Raw genomic sequence first — 8,644 nt, 5'->3', positions numbered from 1 at the left:
CATCAGGGCTCTGTCTCATTACTATTCACAGAGGCTCTCTGTCTGATGGCTGCTAGCAGCCCAAGGATGTAAGTGTATGGTGATGGTACGTGGGGGTTGGGCAGGGAAGTGGAGGTAAACACCTTTTGTGTTTCATGCTCATGAATGCCAAGAGGAATAGTGAGCCAGAAAAGATGAGAGCAAGACGTGATTGGTGAGGAAGGGCAAATCAGAAACAAATTAAAGATAGTCTGGATAAGGAGCAGGGATGGGGTTGGGGGACGGGGTGGCAGTGCCAGTAGAGTGGAGCTCTCCTGGGCCCTGGGCACCTTGTTACCTGTTTGGGACAGTTCTCTTTAAAGGATCCAGTACAGAGCAGATATCCAACACTAAGCTTGAGAAAAAGCAGTCCTTTTATGTAGAGCTTGGTATCTCCTTCCAGGACAGATAAGGTGGAATATGTTGTTTGCCTATCCAACTTACAGTCCCCATTCTTTTGATAATAGCACCATTATTTTCTTTTAGGATAATCCCCACCACCACCACCTCCAGCTCCAACTCCTGGGGGCTTCTAAAAACCTAGGACTGGGCCATCGGGACACTTCATCCTCTTGGCCACAGCGATCAGCTCAGGGAAATGTCTCCTGTGTGTCTAGAGAGTCCTAATTCCTACACTTCTTCTAGAACTACTGGGAAAGAGAAGTGCTCTTTTCAGCAGGGGTTGCTAAACTGGTAGGGTATAAGTGTGAGGCTGCCAGGGACCATCTGTGCCACCGCCTGGGAGAGTTGCTTCTGAAAGAAACCAAGGCAGAAGAAAACAGAGCTGAAAAATGGTGAGAGAGAACCTGAGGCTTGGTGACATGGTTCGAGCAAATGTACCTAGCCAAATCAGATTGAGGAAAATGAACCATAGTTTATAAAAACGCATGGATATAGTATTATTGCTGTTGACTTATGATAACAAAGAAGTGAGACTAGGCCCCATTCATCCATTTATTCACCAGTTTGTCTGACCAATCTTTGATAATGAGTTTAAAATAAGTAAATAAGACGTGAACATAGGCCTCAAGGACTCTCTGGTCTCTGAGGAATGTTAAAATCGTGTTTCCAAATTATATTAGAAAGGTAGAAAGGGGTAAATTTTATGACAGGCCCAGACAGAATGCTTTGGAAATTCAGAAGAGAGATTATTTCCACTAGGGAGACTGACATTCTTGGATATCTTAGGAAGGCAAGTAGGAGGCGGACATACATAGAGGAGATGAAGGGCATTCCAGGAGGAGGAACTGCATGATCAAAATCCTGGGGTATCAAGAGGATAGCCCAAAAGTTGAATTTGGCTGGAATATAAGAAATATGAGGGAAGAATAGGAGAACTTGGAAAGTTAAGTTCAGAGACAGATCTTGGAAGGCCAATGGGGGTAGGCTAAACAGAGTAGGTCGTATTCTATTCACAATGACTTTTTGTAAAGCAGGAGCCCCACACAGTTTCTTCATGGAACAAACTAAGCCATGTAGAGCATGGACGGTATGGCAGGAGACTGAATGTGGGGATCAGTTTTCCAGGTAAGAAGTTACAAGCTCCTGAGTACAGTAACGTTCTTGTTATTTACTGCTACATTAACAAATGACCCCCAAAACTTAATGGCTTAAAAGGACAACAATTTTATTATCTCTTACAGTTGTGTAGCTCAAGAATTGGGGCTCAGTTCGAGTTGTGTAGATCAGCCCAGGGCTTAGCTGAATGATTCTTCTGTTCCACACAACACCCAACAGAAGTCGCTCAGTGCTATTCAGCCGGTAGGCTGAATCGGTCAGGAGAGTCCAAGATGGCTTCACTCTTATGTCTGGCTCCTTGGCAAAAGTGTCTGGAAGGAGGGGCTCGGTTGGGCACTTCTCCCTCTCCATGCCTGTTCAGCAGCCCAGGACTGAGAGTTCAAGAGACAGGATGTAGAAATTGCTAGCCTCTTAAATCCTCAGCCTAGAGACTGGCATAACATCACTTCTACCATATTCTATTGGTTCAAGTAGTCACAGAGCCCACCTAGATTCCAGGTTTGGGGACATACACCCCACGTCTCAGTGGGAGCATTGTCAAAAAAAATTGTGGCCATTTTTAATACACCACAGGTAATAACACTGGGAATGAGAGGGTGATAGATTGAAGAGAAAATATAAAGAGAGATGTCACAGGACTTGATAACTGCTTAGATTCATTCGTTAATGAAATATTTATTGAGCATCTACGATGAGTCAGGCAATGTTACAGACACTGAAGACACGGCAGTAAACAAAACAGATCAAAATCTCTGCCCCTGTGGAGCACGTATGCTAGTGGATTGGAGAGTAAAAGGAGGCACCAAGGTTTCCAGCGTGTGTATCTGGCATGGCATGCTGGTGCCATTATCAGATGTAGGGAGCCCAGGAGGCCAATGTGAATTCAGGTTTGATAGCATAACCGAGAAATTAAGTGCTCAATTCTCCCAGCACTTCAGCTGTAATCATAACCACAGTAACAGCCCTCTGACTCCAAGCTGTTGAGGAAATCCAGGATTTCTCTTCCAACCACAGGCAATGCCTGCAAGATTACAAAGAGAAAGACAGGCATTTTAACAGCCTTGTAGATTTCCTGCCTTCTTTACGCAGGAAAAGCATGTGGAATCATGCAAATCCACAGTTCACTGCCAAGTATACTCTAGTAACAAGGAGGACTCTAGTCTTATACACACTCTGACACACTCCACTTACTTCCCACATGAGTTTTTATTTGCGAACCTCTCCACTGACCCCTATTTTAAAGAACAGAATTTCTGGCTTTAGGAACCTATTTTGGAGCCTTTGGAGACTCAGATTGGTTTTATTTCAAAATAGACTCAAATGCCCATAAAAAAAGAAAAAGCAAATTGAAGAGTTATATGTATTAACTTTTGTGGAAAAAAAATTTTGTAGTGCACAGCAGAAGGTGTGGAAGGATATTATATCAAGCAGGATAGGTGAGGTTATATCCCAGTGGTAAATGGCTGCATAAATCTCAGTGTATGCCACAATAAAGGTTTATTTGTCATATACATTAGTATATCCTGGGCTGGTTGTGGCTTTGTTGTCTTCACTCCATGATCCAACTTTCTGGAGCATTGTGACAGTGAGAAAAGAGAGCCATGTGCTGGCTCTCAATGAGTCTCCTCAAAAATGACTCTAGCCACTTCTGCTTATAGTTTTTTGGTCAAGCTAGTCACACAGCTAAGCCTGAGAGTATATTCTGTCCTCAGAGCAGCATAGTGACAATGTCTGAGCAGTAATGCATACATTACCACGGAATCTACTGAAGCATCTCTAGTGACTACATCTGAAGTGGGGCAAGGGGGAGGTAGTGGGTGAAGGAGATTTCACCTCTCAACTTTCTGCACTCCTATATTATTTTAATGTTTTTCACAAAAAATGCGCTCTTTTAAAACTAAAAATACCTTTTAAATATTATTTATTTTTAACTTTTTATTATGGAAAATTCAAATATAAGCGAAAGAGAGAATAGTTTAATGCCCCACCCTCCCCACAACCTATCTGTCACTCAGCTTCCAACAGTTTTTAACTCACAGACAATCCTGTTTCAACCATAACTCTACCCACTCCTGCCAGATTATTTTAGATAAGTCCCAAAATCATATTATTTTGTCTTAACTATATCAGTATGTATCTCTAGATAGGGGTTCTTTTAAAAAATAACCACGATGTCATTGTCAAAACCAAAAAAAAAAAAAAAATTCCTTAATATTATCAACTATCCAGTGTCCTAATTTCACAATTGTTACATATGTATATATACATATCTGTATCTATATTTATATATAAATGTATATTTTAACAGTTTGTTTGAATCAAGTTCCAAATAAGGTCCTTACGTATGTTTGCTGATAAGTGTTTTGTCTCTTGATCTTGATCTACAGGTCTCTCTTCCATCTCTCTTTCTACTTCTTTTTTTAATTTCCTTGCAATTTATTCTTGAGGAGATTGGCTTGTTCATCCTATAGAATTTCCCACAGTCTGAATTTTTTAAATTGCTTTCTTGTGATGATGTTTAACATGTTCTCCATCCTTTGTATTTCTGGTAAATTGGTAGTGAGATCTACAAGCTCTATTAGATATAGGTTTGATTTTTTGGGGGGGGAGGGGGTCACGGATAAAGGTTGGATTATACACTTCCACCAGGAGACACATGTCAAGTTGGTTTTCTTTTTGTGACGTTAGCATCCATTGATAATTATTATCTAGATTCAGTATTTTCAGGGGTTATAAAATCATGACACCCAAATACTCTCATTCTTTTGTCATTTATTAACTGCAATACTTCTATAAAGAGAAAACTTCTCCCTTATCAATTATTTGGCTATTGTGAGTTGCAATTCATATAGGAAGTCAAGGTAAATGTTTGTTTTATTTTTTACATCTATTTACCTGTTTTTAAAATCATGAGATTGTTCTCTTGTTAATTTGCATAGTTAATCAATAAATTCCCTTTTTTGTTCTAATCATTATGAACTCATGTTTTTAAATATATTTAACATGTTTCAATTCATTGTTATTATTATTAATATGATACTTACATTGTGCCTCCCATCTTAGGTCAGAAGGAGCCTCTTCAAGTTAGTTCCTGAGTCCTTCTATCACAACTTAGTAGTTTTTGATATTTTGTTTCCTTGCTTTCTGTCTTAACAAGATGTTCCAAGCTCATTTTGTATATTTCTTGCCTCAGACCTAGACTCAGCCATTTCTCCAAGGAGCCCTGGTTTCATTAGCGGGAAATAGTATTTGTAGACCACAATTTTTTTCTTTTTCTTTTTTCTTTTTTCTTTTCTTTTTTTTTTAATCACTTTTTTATTTTTTTATTTTTTTATTGCCTGGTATTCCTAGCAGGTCTCCCATCCAAGTATTAACCAGGCCCAACCCTGCTTAGCTTCCGAAATCAGATGAGATCGGGTGTGCTCAAGGTGGCATGCCTGTAGACACAATTTTATTCTTTCTTCTTCTTTTTTTTTTTTTGGACAGTCTTTTGTTGTGTGTGTGTGAGTGTGTGTGTGTGTGTGTGTGTGTGTGTGTGTGTGTTTGTGTGTTTTGTCCTTAGGGTATATCCCACTAGGAATGTACCCTCAAGTTTCTATGCTTTAAAGTTGCTTAGAATAGTTTTCCCCTGTGTGGTTATACCTCAAATTGGATAAAGTGTTAGGTTTATTTTTTATTTTTTTCATTTACTTCAGATTTTTAGTGATGATCTTTTTTAAAAAACTTTAATTTTGTATAGTTTATAAAATATTTATATGGTTCCAAATTTACATCTGCAAAACAAAGTATATTCTGAGGAGAAGTTCAACTTCTATCCTTGCCTCTCTACCCTATTCCTTCTCTCTCCCTATAGATACTTTAAAAATATATATATGGCTTACCTTTGTGAAAAAGAATACATCTTTTCTTACATTCTGTACATACATTTCTTCACCTCATTTTTTTCATTGGAGATGACTCCAAAGCAGAACTTCCCTTAGAACTTGGCAAAAGGGCTTCTTACCCCGGGTCCTTGCTCTGGATCTCATGCTTTAGAGGGCTTCACATATCACAAGCACAACAATACACTTATTAAAGAACCCACGAGTGCCTTGAACACTAGGTCGCCAGCGCAAAACACTAGCACAGTGGGATGTGGGGCCTTGAACACTGTCTCTCATAACTAACACCATTCCGGCCCCAGGGAAATAGTTCTCCTTGTCTCTTGCCCTATGGCCTTGAAATAAGGGTGACTGTGTCTAATGTCATGAATGTGTGTGGGCTGTGCTGCTGCCAGCATTGGAGATGGACACAGCTTTGAGGTATGGAGAAGGTTTGAGCAAGGAAAGCGCTCATGTTAGAGCAAAGACCAATAAACTACCATGTCAAATCCTTCCTCCCAGCATAAATGCAATAGATTCCTGCATAATGAGATATAGTTCCCCAGGAATACAGACAGTGCCTGTTTCTTTACTACTCTGCCAAAAGTGTGTTGTAAAACTTTTGGGTTTCGGCCAATCTGATAGGTTAGAAATAGTATCTGTGTAGTTTTAATTTTTATTGTTCTTATCACAAGTGCATTTGAGCATTTTCCCATATGATTAAGGACCATTTTCATTTCTTTTTCTGTGAATTATCTATTTCTATCTCCAGCCTATTTTTCTATGGTGCTACTAGTTATTTTCTTCTCTATTTTTAGAAGCTCCTCTCATAATGGGGATGTGAACCTTTTGTCTGTGAACATCTGCAATTCTTCTCTGTACTAGACTCTGGATTAGATTTGGGGAGTTCAACAAAATGCAAGGCATCCTCTATGTTACAAAGGAGTTTTAAAAATTAAATAACAAGAGATATAAGTAATTTTATGAAAAAATAAGAAAATATGTCAAAGGACTACAGAATTAATCACCAAATATTATGACCCCAGAAGTTCAGAGAAATAGAGTGATCAGGCTCTGTTTCTCAAAGGGCCTTATCTAAAGTGTAGTTGGATCTAAACTGGGTCTTCAGGAACGAATTGGAAGCATATGAGAGAAAGTTGGAAGATGGTAATCCAACTTCTAGTGGGGAGAGTCTTGAAAGCCAGGTCAGGGTGTGGTCTTCGTGTGTAGGCTTTAAGAGAAGGAGAATGACATGTGCTATGATATCAAATGAGAGAACATGGGACATTGCCCCAGAGGCCAGAGAACATTACAACATCAACTCCAAAACTTCCCCTCAACAACAAGATGGAGTGAGCCACACACCCTCCTCCACATACCCCAACACCGAAGGAGGGAGGGATGGCGAGAGAGAGCGAGAGCGAGAGCGAGAGCGAGAGCGAGAGGGAGGGAGGGAGAGAGAAAGAGAGAGGGAGAGAAGCAGCAGGAGCTGGTGGGGGAAGAGGGGGCGAGTTCTCTGAGAAACAGCGCTATCTAGAAGGCGAATTTAAATAATCAGTTGAGACAAAGGTTTTCATTGGATTAGCTACCTAGTTCATCCCACCCCCATCACATGTGAGCAGAGTGGGCAGGGGACTGAGGAAGAAGGCCTGATCAGTTATAGACATTATAAAACATTTACATTTTCTCCACACAACTCAGTTGTAGTTGAGCTAAAATTTCCAACCCAGCTATATAATAATACCCATCTCATAGGGCTGTTGGAAGGATGACATGAGAAAATGCATATAAGGTGCTTAGCACATAAGTACTAAAACAGTGTTAGCTATCATTACTAGGGGATCATAAAATAGTTGCTGAGGGAGTGAATGAATAGCTGAATCAAAGGATGAATAACTGACTAATTGGCAACTTTCCGTGGCAGTAACAATAAATGCTATGAGGGTCAGACAAGCCAGTGCCCTATGCTCTCCTGCTGAAAACCATGAGCATCTCCTGCCTGAACCTACACTTGCCCCAGCAAAATCCAGTGCTGGTCTGGCACACAGATCCCTTGGCTGTGTTTCTTCGACAATTATAGCTGAGGAATTCAGCTTATTTTGGGCGAAATCCCTGGAAGTCCAAGTTCAGATCTCAGTCTGGGCAATGCAGCCACATTTTCCAATGAGTAACTCTCTCCAATATAGCTCCTGGCAAACGACCCTATCAGTCACTGAGAGAATGTGCCGTCATGCTAGGTAAATAGTAAGTAAGCCCACTGTGTGGGGCTTGACTCATCTGTCAGAGAAGGAATATTTTGAAACCTTGACCTCATTTGCAAATATGTGTTTGCACATACCTCTTGTCAGATGCAAATTTTCCGTTCCCAGTATAGCTCTTCCAGAGTTTCCCCCAAATGAAAGACATGGCTATGAGGAAAGATAGAGAAACTTTTAATAGGTCTTGACTCCAGGTATGTTCCAGGGAAGCTCATCTGTCTCTAGGCCATCTTCCTGTTGACTAAGGAACCAGGGCTATGGAAACGGAGGAGCCAAGTACCAGAATGATCACAGTCGTCATTTACTCAGGAGCTACTTGTGTGCCAGGCACTTTATGTACAGTGGCTCCTGAACCCAGGTGGTGACCCTGACACATAGGAAGGAAATGGAGACCAGATAGGTTAAGTGACTGGTCCTAGGTCAAGTCGCTACCTAACTGGGATTTGAACTCAGGCTGCTGCCTATCTAAAAAACATCTCTTTATCCATTGCACTAGATATTATCTGGATATTACCTGCTTATAACATGAGCCAAGAGACTCTGACCATCTAATTGGGGATCAGGCATTGTGGGGAAGAGAAGGTAACTAGAGGTTTCTGTGATTTGTGAATAGACACTTTGGGGAAGAATGGGCATCCTTCTATTTAAATCTCCCTCTGGCTTCTAGATCTGCTTCCCCATCATCTTGACATCCTTTGCTTTCCTCTCTGCACTTCTGTCCGAGCTGAGCACAAGCTCCATTTCAATGAGTTTTTCCCCATCCCCTCTCCAACTCCTCACCTAAACACAACAGCATTTTCTGAATTATAGCAACTCTTCCTGAGATGCTCCATCTTATTTTTCTCCACAAACAGTAGGAGCTCTGCATGAAGTAGGTGCACCACAAAATTGCCGTGGCTGACAATGATGACACACAGAGAACCCTGGATGGAGAGTGGACAGGTGACTTAGGTCTGAGTCCAAGCTCTGCACTGATTTGCCGTGTGCTCC

At 40.8% G+C, this 8,644-nt stretch overlaps 1 pseudogene; it reads right to left on the bottom strand.

Annotated features, from left to right (window-relative positions):
* Positions 1 to 4,862: 4,862 nt before the first annotated feature.
* On the bottom strand, positions 4,863 to 4,981 carry LOC111738875 (annotated as a pseudogene).
* Between the last annotated feature and the right edge of the window lie 3,663 nt (positions 4,982 to 8,644).

Source organism: Pteropus vampyrus, unplaced genomic scaffold (assembly GCF_000151845.1).
Source record: "Pteropus vampyrus isolate Shadow unplaced genomic scaffold, Pvam_2.0 Scaffold44, whole genome shotgun sequence".
Classification (NCBI taxonomy): Eukaryota; Metazoa; Chordata; class Mammalia; order Chiroptera; family Pteropodidae; genus Pteropus; species Pteropus vampyrus.
The sequence above is the reverse complement of the archived record's forward strand: the minus strand, read 5'-3'. Positions and strand labels throughout refer to the sequence as shown.